This window comes from Cnephaeus nilssonii (assembly GCF_951640355.1).
Source record: "Cnephaeus nilssonii genome assembly, chromosome: 17".
In the NCBI taxonomy this organism is placed as follows: Eukaryota; Metazoa; Chordata; class Mammalia; order Chiroptera; family Vespertilionidae; genus Cnephaeus; species Cnephaeus nilssonii.
Window position 1 is genome coordinate 44,771,864 of NC_137088.1, and position 17,623 is coordinate 44,789,486.

The window sequence follows — 17,623 nt, forward strand, 5'->3', positions numbered from 1 at the left end:
ACACCACCAAATGCTGACAAGAATGGGGAGCAACAGGAACTCTCATACATTGCTGGTGGGAATGCAAAATGGTACAGCCACTTTGAAAGACAGTTTGGTGGTTTCTTACAAAACTGAACATGCTCTTAAACCATATGATCCAGCAACTGGTCTCTCTAGTATTTACCCAAAGGACTTGAAAACTTATGTCCACAAAAAAACTGTACATGGCTGTTTGTAGCAGCTTTATTCATAATTGCCAAAACTTAGAAGCAACCAAGATATCCTTTAGTGAGTGAATGAAAAGACAAACTGTGGTACATCTACACAATAAAATACTATTTAGCACTAAAAAGTAATGAGCTATATCAAACCATGAAAAGACTCAAAGGAACCTCAAATGCATATTACTATACTAAGTTTAGGAAGCCAATCTGAGAAGACTACATACTGTATGATTCCAAGTATATGATATTCTGGAAAAGGCAAAACTATGAAGACAATAAAAAGATTAGTAGCTTCAGTGGGGGTGGGGAGGTGGGAATGAATAGGAGGAGCACAGAGAATTTTTAGGTGAAAACCCTCTGTACAATACTATTACACATTTGTTCAAACCCATTGAAAGTCCAGCACCAAAAGTGAACCTTTGGGTAAACTACTGACTCTGGATGGCTATGACGTTTTAACGTATGTTCATCCTTGGTAACAAATGTATCACTCTGGTGAATGACACTGATGATGGTGGAGGCTATGCATGTATAGGAGCAGAGGGTATAGAGGAAATTTCTGTACCTTTCTCTCAATTTTATTATAAACCCCAAAACTGCTCAAAAAATAAAGTTAAAAACCGATATTCCAACAAGAAAGCCCACTGCATGGGAGAACATATTTGCCAATGTTATCACCGGTAAGGTTTTAATCTCCAACATTTACAGGGAACTCATACAACTTAACAAAAGGAAGATAAACAACCCAATCAAAACATGGGCAATGGACCTAAATAGATACTTTTCGAAAGAAGACAGAAGGAAGGCCAAGAGGCATATGAAAACATGCTCAACGTCACTAATCATCCGAGAGGTGCAAATCAAAACGACAATGAGGTACCATCTCACACCTGTCAGAATGGCTATCATCAACAAATCAACAAACGACAAGTGCTGGTGAGGGTGCGGAGAAAAAGGAATCCTCGTGCACTGCTGGTGGGAATGCAGACTGGTACAGCCACTGTGGAGAAAAGTATGGAGTTTCCTCAAAAAACTAAAAATGGAACTCCCATTTGACCCAGTGATCCCACTTCTAGGAATATATCCCAAGAAACTAGAAACACCAATCAGAAAGGATATATGCACCCCTATGTTCATAGCAGCACAATTCACCATAGCTAAGATTTGGAAACAGCCTAAGTGCCCATCAGCAGATGAGTGGATTAAAAAACTATGGTACATCTACACAATGGAATACTACGCTGCGGTAAAAAAGAAGGCATTCTTACCATTTGCAACAGCATGGATGGAACTGGAGAGCATTATATTAAGTGAAATAAGCCAGTCAGAGAAAGATAATGATCTCATTTATGGAATATAATGAACAACATAAATTGATGAACAAAAACAGATCCAGAGACAGAGAAGCATCGATCAAACTGTCAAACCTCAGAGGGAAGGTAGGGGAGGGTGGAGGTAAGGGGGAGAGATCAACCAAAGGACTTGTATGCATGCATATAGGCCTAACCAATGGACACAGACACCAGGGGGGTGAGTGGGGGGACAGGGGGGTAATGGGGGGAAAAGGACACATAGGTAATAACTTAATCAATAAAGAAATTTTTAAGAAGAGAGAAAAAATAAACTTACATAGAAGCAAACAAACAAACAAACAAAAAGATATTCCACACCACTTCCCATTAGGGAAATAAAACTTAAAACCACAACGAGATACCACTTTTAAGTGCACTAGGATGGCTAATAAAAAGAATGGACAATAACAACGCTTGGTGGGGATGTGGAATAACAGGAATCCTCAAACATGGCTGGTGAGATTGAAGATGGTGTAGTCACTTCAGAAATCATAGGCAGATCCTCAAAATATTAAACAGAGGGCTATCATACGACCTGCAGTACCACTGCTAAGTATATGGCCAAGAGAACTGAACACGTATTTCCACAGGAACCTGTACACTCTTCCCAGGGAAAGGGGGAGTCAAGGCAGGTAAAAACGAGGAGCGAGGCTATGGACACTGTGACTAAATGGGGAAAAATTAGTTGGAGAATAAGATGTGAAATGAGCCCGTTATGTTGGTTTTCAAAGCTACTCCCAGGTACACACACCTAAATGTAAAAACGTAAGAGGAACATACAGCCACCTGATCATAAATGTTCCCTCTGGAAGCAAGCTGAAATGGGGAAGGTGGAATTATTATTTCCTCTACAACTTCCGACTTGTTTGCATTTGTGTATACTAAGGATATAATTAGGGTTTCTCATGCAAAAAAAAAAAAAAAAAGCACTTTTCTAGCTGAAACGGAAGGGAAGAGGGAAGAGGCCACTGGAGCTGGGCGTGTGGAAGTCTGGAAGTGGACAAGAGCAGAAGAGGATTCCGAGTAGAGGGACAAGCAGGAGCAAAGATGTGAACGCGGCAGCCTCTGGGGTGTGGGGGGGACTGTCAGGCTCAGTTCCATCAGAGGGTCCAGCGGGTGAGGTGGGGTGGGGTGGGGTGAAGATAAATCATTGGAACAGGGAGTTGACGCAGCCAGGTTGCAAGGGTGTTGCATACCCTTCAGGGACCAAGGGCATGGGTACACGGAGGACCACTGTAGGCTGGGGGCTGGGGAGACTGGTGTGAGAGCGCCGTGCGAGAGGATGGTGGGCTGTTGTGATCGGGCAGGAGGCCTTGATGGCATTTCACACCTGGCTTCTGACTCATAATAAGCTGACCCCAACTCCATTATCCAGATTTGGCTCCTAATAAGATTGTCTCCGAAAAGGAGAGTGCCTACCCTTGGTAACATCTCCAAATCTGGTTGCAGGCTCAATCCCCAGTGGGGGGCGTGCTGGAGGCAGCCGATCGATGATTCTCTCTCACCATTGATGTTTCTATCTCTCTCTCCCTCTCCCTTCCTCTCTGAAATAAATAAAAATATATTTTTTAAAAAATCTCCAGCCCTACCTGGTTTGGCTCAGTGGACACACCATCGGCCTGTGGACTAAAGGGTCCCGGGTTTGATTCCGGTCAAGGGCACATGCCCAAGTTGTGGGCTCGATCCCCAGAAGGGGTGTGCAGGAGGCAGCTGATCGATGATTCTCTCTCACCATTGATGTTTCTCTCTCTCTCTCTCCCTCTCCCTCTCCCTTCCTCTCCGAAATCAATAAAAATATATTTTTTAAAAATCTCCAAATCTGAATGATGAACTTCCATCGTGCGCACACCTTTCCGACAGGAGCACAAAGCAGTGACGAAGCGGCCTGGGCCAGCTTAGTCATCAGATGGTGCCACAGCCAGCCCTTCCTGCAAGCTAGCTGTGGCAGGGACTAGCACTTGTCAAATAATTCTCACTTAATCCTCACAGCAAACCTGTGAGGTAGAGCCAAACATCGTCCCCATTTACAGATGATGAAACTCAACTGAGGCTCGGAGAGGCTGGGCACCTTGCCCAAGGTCACTCCGCTAGTAAGAGCGCGGCTGAGATTGGAACACGGGACCCTAACTGTGTTCCAGTTTCTACAACCTCCAGACATTTCAATTTGCTTCAAAGGCAGCCAGTGCACTGCTCCAGCTTCCAGGAAAACATTACTGAGCTCGGAATTGGAGAAGAATTCAGGGCTTGGGATTCTATCCGCAGGAACAGCACAGCCAGACCCACAAAGTTACCATGTGCTGGCTGGAAGTGGAGGTGGGGTTTGGGGACAAGGAACCAAGTTAGACTGTCAAACAACTATCTTGGTCTTTACTACCTGAGCCAGGCAAGACACCAACATGCCTCCTCTGTTCTTCTCCAACTCTGGCCAGGGTCCCTCTCTGGAGCATTCTGGTTTTGACTTGGGCTCCATATCCAGCTCTGCCCTGACTTGTGGGTCCTCCTTGGAAAAGTCGGGAGACATGTGAGAAAGGAAGGCAATGACTTGTTGTTTCGTGGCCACCAGTGAGCCTGCAGCACCCACCCAACACCCCGTCGAATCCTCACTGTGCCAGGGACTGCGCGTTTGGCTGGGAGCAGGGTTGACTCCATGGGGATGTGCACATCTCCAAGTGAGGCCTGATATTAAACACACGCTTCTCTGGACATCACTGAGTAACTCTTCTGGAAAGAGCCTCCTCACCTCCAGCTCTCCTGACACGACTGAGCAGAGCCCCAGGGAGACACACAGTTGGCTAGTTATTCATCACTGCACACCTCAATCTCCAGGGCCACACGACAGGGATACGAGAGGGCCTGTGCCACAGGAGAGCTGCAGAGAGTATGTGAGGGTGTCAGTGCAGAGACCACAGCACAGGGCACAGCCAGGCAGACCCACTGGCTGCTACGCCAGTTCCATTTCCACAGCACACTACAAACACACACACACACACACACACACTACACACACACATACACATACACACACCTACACACACTACACACACACACACTACACACACACACACTACACACACACACACACTACACACACACCTCTATCTGGACCTCTCTTCCTTCCATCCTACCCCACCCTCTACTGAGGGTGATCTGTATCTTCGTAGATGTTACTTTTTCCAACAAGCTTCCCTGTCACACCTCCTCCCCAACATTACAGATGAAGAAACCAAGATTCAGAAAGGTTCGGCTATTGCTTCAAGGTCACACAACCAAGACCTCATGTCTGAAGCCCCAGAAATCTTATGCTGTGGTAAATAACATCCATTTATCGATTAATTAACCAATCGATGGGGAGAAGGGAGGCCTGCATCTCCCGGTCCACAATTCTATACATGCGGATCTCATCTTTCCACCAAAGCCTTGCTAAGTAACTCTAAGTGGCTCCTTCTAGGTGATGAAGTGATGTAACCGAATGACACAGAAGAGTCCATGTCCGGGACACGTGGACGAGGCCAGCCTCACTGTGTGTAGAGTTTTGATTCCAGCAGTCCCCCCGTAGGCTCATGCGCATGGCCCAAAAGGCCGTTTTAGGAAACATCTTCTCTCCAGGTCCCACCCCCTGGAAAAGAAGGCACAAGCCTTACGGTCAACCACAAAACACACAACGCTGAGCTACTACTCCAGCCACTCACCCGGACTTGGGAGGAGATGGAGAGGTCCTGCCCACACGGCCTTATTTCCCTCTCCCTTCCCCCGTGAGACAGACTGGCCACACCAGGAATTCAGCCACAACCTGGGCTCCATATGATGGAATGGTCTCCCCCAGACATCGACACAACTGCTTCCTCCAGTTTCTGCTCAAATGCTGCTTCTTCAGAGAGACCTTCCCTGACCAAACCAACACTGCCTCCATCCAGTCACTCTGGATCCCCTCGCCCAGCTTCATTTTCTTCATTACACCGATCACACCCCAACATCACAAATTAGATTTAGTTGTCTGCTGTCCATCTCTGCCACCGGGGTGTAAACACCACAAGGGAGGACCACAGTTGGTTTTCTTGACTGTTGGGTGGCCCAGAGCCAAAGCCCTCCCTCCATAAATGATTCTGGAACAGACAAAGTAAACAAGCTGAGTGGCTAAAGCACATGTATAGATATGACTTTAACTACAGTCCTCAGTCTTGTTGTGTTTTTTTTTAATTTAAAAAAAGTGTTTTCATATCTAAATGGACAATTTTCACTAAAGTGAAGAAGAAAGAAAAGCTTATCTCCAAACCCCACTCCACCCACCACACTGGTGATGCCCCACGCAGAAAGTTAAACTGACTCAGTGAATCAGAATCACATATAAAAACATTTCACTTTCACTGGAGTTTCAATCTGTACATGCCAGGTGATAGGAATCAGACAATATTTGTACAAACCACCAGGATAATGGGTCCAAGGGTTACATTTTTTTAATATAGCTAGAGCCACAATGAATAGATTGATTAAAGAATGATTCAGAAAACCCAGGAGAAGAACAAAAGAGTGAAAGAAACAGCCACACCCTCCGTTCCCCGACCCGCACTCCCCCCACTGCCCAATGCAGCTACAAGTTACCTGAACAACAGAACTTGCCCTTGAAGATCCCTAAACTACAGCAGTTTTCTCTTGATGCCTGAGGCCCCTTCTGATGACATAGGACTCAGTAGCACCCAGAGAGCTCAAGAACCTCTGTGACGGCACAGAAGCGGAGGCAGCTCGCCAGGATGGGCAGTGATGGAGGACGGTGATCAGGCTGCAGAGCAGACCAGGAATGGAGGAGTAGCGTGCAGAAACCTGGAGGCCACCTCTCATCCTCGTCAGGGCGGACACAGGGACTATCTCTGGTCCTTTGCATCCCACATCTTTCCTCCAATGGAATGGGCTGTCCTGGGAGGCAGTGGTTTCACTGTCACTGGAGGATTCAAGCTCCAGTTAGCAATAACTAGGAAGAAAGGTTGCAGAGGTGGTTTAAGCACAGGTTGAACTAGATGTTAAAGGTCACTTTTAGCCCAGAGCTCCTGACTAATGGCCAGTTCCTTTGCATTTCACTGCTCTTACCAGTTCCCAGCCGCACCTCATTTCACTCAGTGGATGCTCATTCATTCTGTCACTCTGGGGACATTTACTGAGCATCGACTGTGTGCCAGAGGCCAGAGTTCAGGGGTAAACAGGGCAACACTTCTGCCCTCTTGGATTCTGCATTCTCCTGGGTGGAAGCAGACAATAAAACCATAAATAGATATACAAGTAAGACCATTTCAGGTAAGCTCTGTGAAAAAAATGCAATGAGAGAAGGTGACAGAAACAAATGGGGGACGGGACTGCTTTGGACAGAGGCGCCATCGGAGCGGAAGGGCAGGAAAGTGCCAGACATGAGGAGTGGCGGACGAGTGTGCTCAGCAGAGGGAAGAGCGTGTGCAAAGGCCCTGAAGAGTCTCCTGACAGCTTGAGCTCAAATTTTCATAAACTGCCTTCCAGCCTAAAGGCCCACCATAGGCCAACATCCCCTACCCCCACGCCCTGCCTCCTCCTTTCCTCAACAGGCTTCTTTATCAGATTTCCTCAGGTCAAGCTAGATCTGAATTGTCCACTGGATGCTGTGCTCTGAGCGAGGGCACGAAGGAACACGTGCGCACCTCCATGTCCAGGAGGCAGAGGTAATACTGACATCTTGACTCCCTAAAAATGAGGGCCTGTCCTGTCCAGGGGGTGAGAGCAAACATCTCCCCACCAGCAGTTCGGGGTCCACTTTTGGGGGTGCGCTGGCATTTTGCAGAATATGATGAAAAGGGACCCCTCTGGAAAAACATACACCCGTGCTCCAAGCCCCTCACCTGCATTTCAGGAGGTCCCTGGACCCCCAGGTTCAGAACTCCTTTCTGTGGTCACCACTGCGGTAAGAACCTGAGCTGGTGCCGCCCAGGGAAACTGATGCGGGGGACAATCTGCTGGAGGTGAAAGAATGGGGGGCTGGGGACAAGATCAGGCCCTTGAGCACCGAAATAGACTCCTACACGCACAGAGACTAGAGAATGTCAGACTGTCAGGGGGCCCAAGCCTACAGGAATTCAAGTGAAACTTTATCCACTCCACCCCAGAGAGGCAAACATCCAGTTACACCCCAGAGCTTCCAGAGGAGGTAAGAGACCCCATTTCCCTTGACAAAGGCCATCTCCAACCGCACATTCTGGGAAACCTTTTGCACAAGGCTGGTGAACCATACCAAGGGCTACTCCCAAGCCCCGTGTTTCGGGGCGGAAGGGGACACCACAGCTCCTGTCTGGATAATGCAGCTCCTCCATGGGAGAAGGGGAAAGCGCAAAAACTTGCTCACCCTCCTCACTGGGGAGCTAGGGATGAGCATGCCCTGTTGCACAGGTGTCAGCCATAACAATAAGAGCAGCTCACACAGGGAGAACTTACCTCCTACCGGGCACACCTTTAAGAACTTGGACCTTCCACAGCCCTTTACCGTTTGTATTATCAACATCATCCCCATTTCACAGATGAGGAAACCGAGGCACAGGTAGGTGAAGTAATTTGCCCAAGATTACACAGCTAAGACAAAAACGTAGCACGGCTCTTCACTTGCACACCCTAGCAATGAAAGCGACTGCACCTGGGTGGTGCCTCACGCTCTTAAAGACAAGTGTCTGCCGGTGCGTCCGTTCAGGCATTGAGTGAAGCAGGGTCCTCTAGGAACACGCCGCTCTGCTCAGCAGCGGTCCGGTCCGGCCCGGGACGGGCCGCGGAGAAAGCCCGGGTAGCTCCTCCTCGTGCCAAAGCCCAAGGGAACGCCTTTCCGCCCGGTCAGTCCGCTTCACGCTCAGAAAACGCTCGCCCTCTCCGGCCGCGGGGCGCGGAGGTTCACCTTACCCCTGGGTGTCCGCCGCCCTCGCTGGGGTCTCGGGATCGTCGGGCCGCGCAGTTTGAAAGATGCAGCCCGGCCCCCCGGGGGCCCGGACCCGCGGCGCCGCCCTGCGCGCCCCAAGCCGGTTCCCCGCGCCCAGTGACCAGTGGCCCTGCGCGACGCTGAGCGCGGGCGCCCCGCCGAGGCCGGGAGGCGCCGGGAGGGGGGCTGCGTCCCGAGACAGGTGGCGACTCCCTCCCGGAAGTGGCGCCGGGAACTGGCGTCCCGGAGCTCAAGAGCCAAAGGGACGCCAGTCAGGGTCTCGGCGGGGCGGCGGCCGCGCGGCTCTGCCCACCTGCGCCGCCCAGGGCACCTGCGAGGCTCCCGGTCCCGCCGCCGGGGAGCGAGCAGAGCCCGCCGCGGGCGCCGAGACCCGCGGGAGCGCCGGGAGGTGAGGGCGGGGGTCCAGCTCCGGGGCTGAGAGTCAGGCAGGGGAGGAGCCAGCCCGACTGTCCGCTCCGGGGTGTCCAGCGGGGTGTCCAGCCGGGAGGTCCCAGAGGAGGGATGGGGTCCCGCTCACCTCCTGCACTCACCTCGGCGCGGGGGCAGCTCGGCCCTCGGGGCTGGAGGGCGCACCGCGGCGGCGCTGGTGGCGGCGGCTGCGGGGGCGGCACCCCGGGGCGGGGCCGGCGCTGGAGGCCCTGCGGGCCACGTGGGCGGGAGGCGGGCCCAGGACCCCCGCGGAGGCCGCAACTGGGTGGCCAGGGACCCCGACGCAGTCGCGCCGGGCCCCCGCTGGGCACTCCCTCCTCGCCACGTCCCGCCCGCTCCCGGGAAGGCTAAGACGGGAGGAGGGCGGACGGGCGATCTGGCCCCCGGGGCATCCCCCGCCACCTAAGCCAGACTCCGGAGGAATGTACCCCACCGGCTCCCGCTCCCCGGCGTGGAAGGCGCCGCGCAAACCGGCTCCTGGGACAGGTATGGGAGCGGGAGGGGACACCCGCGCCAACAGCAGCAGCGGCTGCCCAATCCGCGAGTGCGGGCGCCCTGCCCGCGCCGCCAGGCTGACTCGGAGCGTGCCGCGTCTTGCCCCAGCCCCACTTTCCTGACTGGGGGGTGGAGAGTGCGGGCGGGCCACCAGCTGCGCGGGTTTGTGCGCGGGCGCTGAGCCTGACAGAGCTGCAGCCAGACGTGGCGTGGGTCAGCCGTGGGGAAATAATAAACGTGGGAATCTAAGTAAAACTTTTTTAAAAATATATAGAATTTACATATTTCTTAGAGGAAGGTAGAGGGAGAGATAGAAACATCAGTGATGAGAGAAAATCATTGATCGGCTGCCTCCTGCACGCCCCCCACTGGGTGGGGATCCAGCTACAACCACCGGGCATGTGCCCTGACCAGAATCAAACCTTGACCTCCTGGTTCATAGGTGAACACTCAACCACTGAGCCACAACAGACAGGCTAAAGAAAACTTTTTCATTCATTCACTCACTCATTCATTCAACAGATAAACGCTTACTGTCCTCCTAAAGTCAGGAATAAAGAATGCCCTCTACCACAGGCTCCATGATGATAAAAATACAAAATTCATTCGTTGTTTTCATGTGCCAGGTGTGTGGTTTTGGTGTTTCCTCTACTTGAACATTCAGAACAGCCCTGTGAGGTGTAGGGCTGTGTGGGCCCCCTTCTCGGGTGCAAGAACTGAAGCTTGGAGATGTGAGGCCAGCCCAGGTCAGAGGAGCCCGCGTTGGCTCAGGGGCCAGGGCTCTAAGGGGACCTCCTCACTCTCTCCTGGGGGTGAGCTAAAACAGCCTCCTGGCCCCAATTCCACCTCGTGGCACAGGGGGTGAGGGTGTGGGGGGCTCCCTGGGAGGCACCTGTCCTGACAGCTGGGATGTAGCTCTCCCAGCTCAGGCCCCATGACCAGCACAAGGTGTTCAGAACTTGCTCTGGCACAGCTGAGACTTTCTTCGTTGCAGCCCATCTCTCCTTGCAGGCACTCAGCCTCAGAGTGTTGGGTGGCCTCTTCCTGGCCCACAGCCTGCCTTTTGGGCCCCAAACTGAGCATCTTGAGCAAACCAACATTCACTCCAACAGCTGCAACTTCGTTCCACTTCAGTGTCAAAGGGGCTCCTTGACCCCAGACTCAGTGCCTCTTGACCTATCTGTTTCCTGTTCAAGTAACACACGCCCTTCCCCGCACTACAATTCCCAGGGCAAAACCTGTATCCAGAGCCCCAGTTCTCAACCTTTCCCCCAAAACTTTGGTAATTCTCCCTGCTCCACACTGTGGAGGATTCCTACTGCAGCCAGCCATGTTGATTAAGTAATAATAACCCAGAGCTCAGCAGGCACTTCAGACCTGCACACCAGCACCTGGTGTTCTACTAGCAGCCTGGTCAAAGATGAAAGTTTCATTTCCATTAGATTCCGTGTAACAATGATTCGAGCATCTGCTACATGCCACTGAATTCTGTCACCAAGACAGACACAGTCCCTGACCTCAGGAGCTCACAGCTGATGAGGAACAGACCCCTCACGCCTTGGGCAGTCGGGGAGGAGGGTGTGGCGAGAGACAGATTGCAGGAAGCGGGGCCCAGATTCAGGCACAGGGAGGCTTCCTGTGGGAAGTGGACCTCGGCTAAGCCCTGACCAGCCTAGGGAACGAGGCAGAGCAAAGGTGGAGAGAACAGGAGGTGTGGATGCCGGGAGGTGAGAGAGCACAGGGCACACTCCTGGAGAGGGGCAGGGAGGGGAGGAAAGGGGCTGGAAGGCCCTTGATGGCCAAGGTGAGACAGCAGACCTTGACCCTTGAAAGGTTCAGGCTGCTGAGTGAGGCACAGATGTAGTGGCTGAAAGTCTGCTGTACACAGCAATGGCAAAGTGCATTTTCATTATTACTAAGGGCAAACTTCTTAACTTCCCCTATTTAATAATTCAGGGTTTCCAGAAATCAGAATAGATCTGCAAGTTGAATCTCTAGATTAAAACAAATCAACTTAATTCCGTACGGGTTTATATGCAGTGCCCATCCCCTCCCATCCCCTCCATGCTTGGGCCTGGGGTGAAAAGGGGAGGGGGAGGACTTGGTCCCTGGACTGAGGTTGGGACTCGGGGAGTAGGTGATACACCCAAAGAGAGTCCTTTGGTGGAGGGTGGAGAGGAGATGGGCAGGAAATGTGGATTACTATCCAGTTTGGAAACTGGTAGAGAGGCCAGAAGACACTGATGATCAGTTCATAAAGGTCTATTCTCAAATTCAGTTCACCCCAAACTCTAAAAGGATAGTTAGGAAGGGAGAACCAGGGCAGTCACCTCACTAAATCATCAGTTGAGAAAGCCGGGGTGTCTGCAGGGGGGCCCTGTATGGCCTGTGGGGATAGTGGACAATGCACTTTGACTGATGCCAGGTGGAAAGTAGGGTGAGGGCCTGGAGGTAAGGTACCCAATAGCACAATCAGAGAAAGCAACTGCATGAGAGGCATGACCAAGGGCAAGGGCAAGACACTGAGACCACCGTCCCGGCCTCCTGGTGCTCATCGGGTCCCATGTTGTGAACAACCAGACATTTAAAACCCACTGATAGCCCTAACCCATTTGGCTCAGTGGATAGAACATTTGCCTGCGGACTGAAGGGTCCCGGGTTGCTGGCTCGATCCCCAGTGAGGGGCGTGCAGGAAGCAGCCAATCAATGATTCTCTCATCATTGATGTTTCTATCTGTCTTTCCCTCTTCCTCTCTGAAATCAATAAAAATATATTTTAAAAAAGTAAAATAAAACCCAATGATGATACAATACCACTCATTGTAAAATAATGTAAAAAATACTGAGTATACTGAGAGTGAGAGAAAACCTACCACAATCATACCATGCAATAACCACTGTTAATTTATACCCTTTATTTTTTATTTAATGTAGTGAGTCTTTTTCTTTGTGATGAAATATTCTTCTACAAAGTAATTGTTAAGGGCCAATTGTTGGTCTACTGTATAAATGTGCCCTCTTCTTTTTAAATTTTATTTTATTTATTGATTTGAGAGAGAAACATTGATTTGTTTTTCCACTTATTTATGCATTCATTGGTTGAATCTTTTTAAAAACATATTACATTCTTTTTTCTTTTCTTTTTATTGATTTGAGAGAGAGGAAGAAGAGAGAGGGAGGGAAGAAGGAAGAAAGAGAAACATCAATGAAAAATATTGATTGATTGCTTCCTGCACACCCCCCAACCAAGGATTGAACCCACAACCTGGATATGTGCCCTGACTGGAAATCAAACCAGGGACCTTTCAGTGCACAGAAGGAGGCTCAATCAACTGAGCCACACTGGCCAGGGCCATTGGTTGATTCTTCTATGTGCCCTGACCGGGGATCAAACCTGCAACCATGGTGTATCAGGACAGCACTCTAACCAACCGAGCTATCTCGCCAAGTCAACGTACCCTCTTCTTATAATCAAGTAGGAGCCCAGCGTGCGATTCGAAATCGTGCGGTGCTGCCCACCCTCGAGTTGCTGGTCTGGCCGTGCCTCGCTCTCCAGGCCCCACAGCAGCCGCAGCCGCTGCTGATCAGGCCCTCCCCCAGCGCAGGCACGCCGAGGCCCCTGCCGCCCCACCCCTGATGCTGCGCAGGCAACCTCCTCCTATCCGGTCAACCCGTTACGGTGTCCAGGTTAATTAGCATATTTCTCTATTTTTATATATATATATATATTCCAACTGATACTTGGTTTATTCCTCATTTCTCAGTATCAGAGAAATGCTTGGTGATGAAAACCTTTGCACAATAAACTTTGACTGATATTTCTGGTTATATTCTAAAGAGAAAACCCTAGAAGTGGATTTACTGGAAGGGACATTCAACTTTTCTGCCTGTAGCACTGCTATGGCTCCCACCCACCCTGCTTTGGCTTCAGAAAGATGTGGAGCATCATATTGATGTAGCAACACTAACCTGGTGCAGTCTTTATCCAGGGGATGGTGATGCCTGTGTAAGGATTAAGGTCTTGTTCAGGCCTAAGCAATGCTCAAGTAGCTAATAAAAGGCTTCTTTTAAAGCAAATCCTTTCTGCTCACATAACCCTGGTTAGAGGAACACAAATGGGTTCAATCCAACCTGCCCAGAGGGTAGGACACTTACATAATCACACAAGCTGAGCTAAGCGCTCCTAATGGCATCTGGTAGAACCTAGACCAGGCTGGACAGTGGTCAGGGAATGTTTGACTGCAACAGAGGAAAGGAGACAAGGAGTGGGTGTTTCAGGCAGAAGAAACAGCATATGCAAAGGCCTCAGGGCAGGAACAAATGAGTGAGGAATCTTTATAAAGTCTGGTATGACCATAGAAAAGAAAGGGACATGGAGAGAAACAGTGTGCAAGGGGCCAGGTCAGAACTTTGGTGTTCACCTCCAGGGCCTTGGCGGTTTCAAACAGGGCACTAGTGCCACCTGATCAAGTAGCCGTCTCCTGTGAAGGCCACTGCCAGCTGCCCTGCGGTACCGAGACCTCCAGGAGATAGGAAATCCAGTTCTGTTATCTAGTCCATCAGCTACCCAGGCCAGGGTTGAAGGAGACATGGGGATCCTACTTTATAGCTGCACACCCCTGACCTACTCACTGTGTGCCAGGCTCTGTGCCCAGAACTACACCTGGCCTCACATTCAAGCCTCACAACAGCCCTGTTAGGTATATGACTATGACCCGTTTTCCAGAAGGGAAAACTAAGTCCTAACCAGACCTGCCTACCAGCACAAAGCAAGGGGGAGCTGGGATCTAAATTGAGAATACCTAAGACCTCTCTAATCATAATGCTGAAAATTATATAGTAAAATAATCTCATCAATAAGAATGCACAATCACACATACGTGTGCAGAACATTGAAGTGCATCAAACTTCACACACCAAAGGCAGGACTTGACCGGTTTGCATTCTGCCACCAGGCATGCTCCAGTCTTTCTCTGCTGCAAGTTCTCCATGGCCTGACCTTGCCCAGCCCAGTGGGAAACATTACATCTTGTCGGGAAGCTGACACCTGCCCACTCCCTGGAAGGTTCATGACCAGCAGGAGTGGAAAAAAACAGGAAGAGGGGTCTCATCCTGAAGGACCATTATTGGATCTCTGCCCCCTTCCAACTTCTAAAAGTCGGAACATTCCCCTGGCCCCATACTGATAGTTGGTTACAGAAATGCTTTTGTTCACATCCAGAGTGGAGTGTGGTCATCTGTCTGGCACAGGGACCTTGAAGCAGCAAGTCTTGATAAATGTGTCTCTATCAAGGCTGGAAGGCAACCAGGAAAAGAGAAGCCTGGTGAATGGAACGTCAGAAGATCTCAAGAGTTCAGGGTCAACTATCAATAACCCCCGAATTACTGTCTTAATTTTGCTAGGAGCTCCTCCTCCTCCTCAACACCCATCCTTTCCTTTCTAAACCACCAGCTAGGCATGGTCCCTGGGCTGAAAATCCTAAGAAGAGGGAACACTCTCCCACCCATCTCATTATGGCTCCCCAAGTCCAAGACCTGCTCTTGAACAGAATATCTAATAGCCACTATTTGCCAAGTACCTAGCACTTGTGAAGCATGGCCTTGGGTACATTATAGACCTCATCACATTCAATCCTCACAAAATCCTCTGCAATGCGTATCATTACTATCTTTAAGATTAAAACACACACACACCCCAGAGGCTCAGAGCAATTTTGCCACAGCCCCATACATAAAAAAAGGTGCAGTCAGGACAGGGATCATGTTATTCGTCACTGTCCCCAGTACACCCTTTAGACCAGGCGTCCTCAAACTACGGCCCGCGGGCCACATGCGGGTGTTTTTGCCGTTTTGTTTTTTTTACTTCAAAATAAGATATGTGCAGTGTGCATAGGAATTTGTTCATAGTTTTTTTTTAAACTATAGTCCGGCCCTCCAGCGGTCTGAGGGACAGTGAACTGGCCCCGTTTAAAAAGTTTGAGGACCCCTGCTTTAGACTCTCAGATGTTGTAAAAGGTTGCATCATCTATAGATGTGACAGATGGTGTAATACCCCTCCAGAAAGATGCCAGGGAACCAAGCCCACCAATCTTACTTTCCCTGAATCCCAAAGAATCCACTTGAATTTTTTCTCATTGAAAAAGGCCTTGCTCATGTTTTGTCCATCTTCCCCTTCATTGTATTCTCTTCCTATCCTGTTCTTGGACCAATTCTGTTTTTGTTCCTGTGGATGGTGAGCACAGGTATAATGGGGTGGGGTGAAGAACAGTCACTGAGGACCCACTACACCCAAAACAGCAGCTATATTTTGTATCTCCTCCCTTTTCCACCTGCTTAGCTTACTGCCTGTAGTCTCTTACTCAACTAAAGTAAAATGAGGGTTTTTTTCCTTCTTAAAGCCTGCATGGGGAAGCTGGTCTCTGCTACCTCTGAAGTGTGGGCTTCAAAAAAGCAAAGTAAACCCAGTAGGGAGCCCCCACAGATGCTGGCTACTGTAAGAACCCTAAGCAGCTGTAAAAATGGACTGCTTTCTAACACCATGGTAAAAAGTAGGGTTTCTCATGCTGCCCAAAGAGGATTCTCCCCTGCCCCACCCCACTAATAGAAAGTATTAGCTATAACTTTTAATGTAAGAAAAGGAAAGGAATTCACTTACTGCAGCACATGCTTAATGAGATTCTTCTAGACGAGTCATTTTAGAACAAGTTGTTTAACCTTGAACCAAATTTACCCACAGTATTTGGATTGAGAAGTGAACCAAGTCACCATAACTTGCTACTAAAGGTTCTTTCTTTTCCCTATAAACTATATTGAGGGACAGGGTAGCCTATGGGTTAGGAATAAGGATGCTTCAGACATCTGAATACCAGTGCTGCCAATTCCTTGCTTGTGCCCTCAGTAAAGCTACCTAATTTCCAAGCCTTAGAATCTCAAAAATGAGGATGCTATGCTAATAGTACCTTCCACGTGGGGTTGTGGTGACAAAAGGCATGAGGAGCACTCAGGGCAGGAATTAACCATGCTAACATTCAAAGATTGTCATCGCTTCCTCCCTGCCGTCACTGCCATCATGGGAAAGCTCTCTATTGCCTTTGACCACACACGGACACTGAGTCCACCACTACCTAGATGACTAGACCTTTACCAAGGTGACACCTGAGCAGCCTAGGCAGGGTTTGCCACAGCTGATATCCTGGCTCTGCCCCTAACCAGCTGTGAGATCAGGAGTCAGTGGCCACGTCTCTGAGCCTTGTCTATAAAGTGGGGACAGCAAAATTACCCACCTTGAAGAGTAACTATGAAGATAACTGAGATGATGGCGTGTAAAGCACTTAGCACTCACACACTGGCTCTTAGAAATAAGGAGTACCAGCAGAGAGCATGGGATAGAACTCAATGGGCAAAACGACCAGCAGTATCCTGGATGAATAAACAGGAAAAATGAAGGCTATGCCAAGGTATCTGAGGCAAGAACTTGACAGAACTCTCTCCTCTTGGGAACCACGGTGCCTCGTTGGGAGCTGTTTTACCGCTCCTTCTGTTGGAAGGAAGAGAGGGAGAAGGAACAAGTAAACAAGGAAACCTGATTTTTAAAGTCTTATCCTCCTAAGATCTAAACTGCCACCACCATATTCTTTTCAGGTAATGGCCCTCCACATCTGTGGTTGCTTAAATTAGCAGATGCGAAACTCAAGAGATATGGAGGGATCATGTGTGCATCTTATCTGATATACTTATGAAAAAAAATCCAGATAAGGGAATTCTCAGTTCAAACCCATGTTGTTCAAGGGGCAACTGTACTATGTGCCAGAAAGCACTTCACATTCATCACCCTGTTTAATTCACCTCCCTGGGAAGTAGGGCCTTTGACTGGTCCAGTCTTTGGATGAGAAACTAAGACCCAAAGATGCAGTCAGAGAGTCACAATGATAGTAGCAGAGCTGGGAACTGGCCCTATAGTCAATACGCATCAAATCAGTACGCACCAAGAAGTTAACTCAGCACAAAGCACAAAGGAGGCGAGACAATGTCTGTCAGAAGAATGAGCAGGCACCTCTTTTTCTGTGAATGACAGGAAACATGTTAGTGGCTCCCAACTTGTAATGGCTCTTGTCAAATTTCTGCAAAGAAAGTCCATTTATTCTGAGAGCCAAGTTTCTTCCTGAAGTATTCCTGTTCCTGCTCCAGACACCGCACAGGCAACA

General features: G+C 49.7%; 1 protein-coding gene across 3 annotated transcripts in view; it reads right to left on the reverse strand.

Annotated features, from left to right (window-relative positions):
* Positions 1-9,315, reverse strand: part of ARHGEF3 (Rho guanine nucleotide exchange factor 3) — a 296,634-nt gene extending 287,319 nt beyond the window's left edge. The window contains exon 1 of one of the 3 annotated variants that reach the window (XM_079794773.1): positions 9,026-9,315. The gene's annotated coding sequence lies outside the window, so the exon portion shown is untranslated. Of the gene's footprint in view, positions 1-8,458; positions 8,615-9,012 lie in introns of those variants that run through there. The other 2 variants (XM_079794768.1, XM_079794774.1) reach the window with 2 other exon arrangements.
* Positions 9,316-17,623: the final 8,308 nt, after the last annotated feature.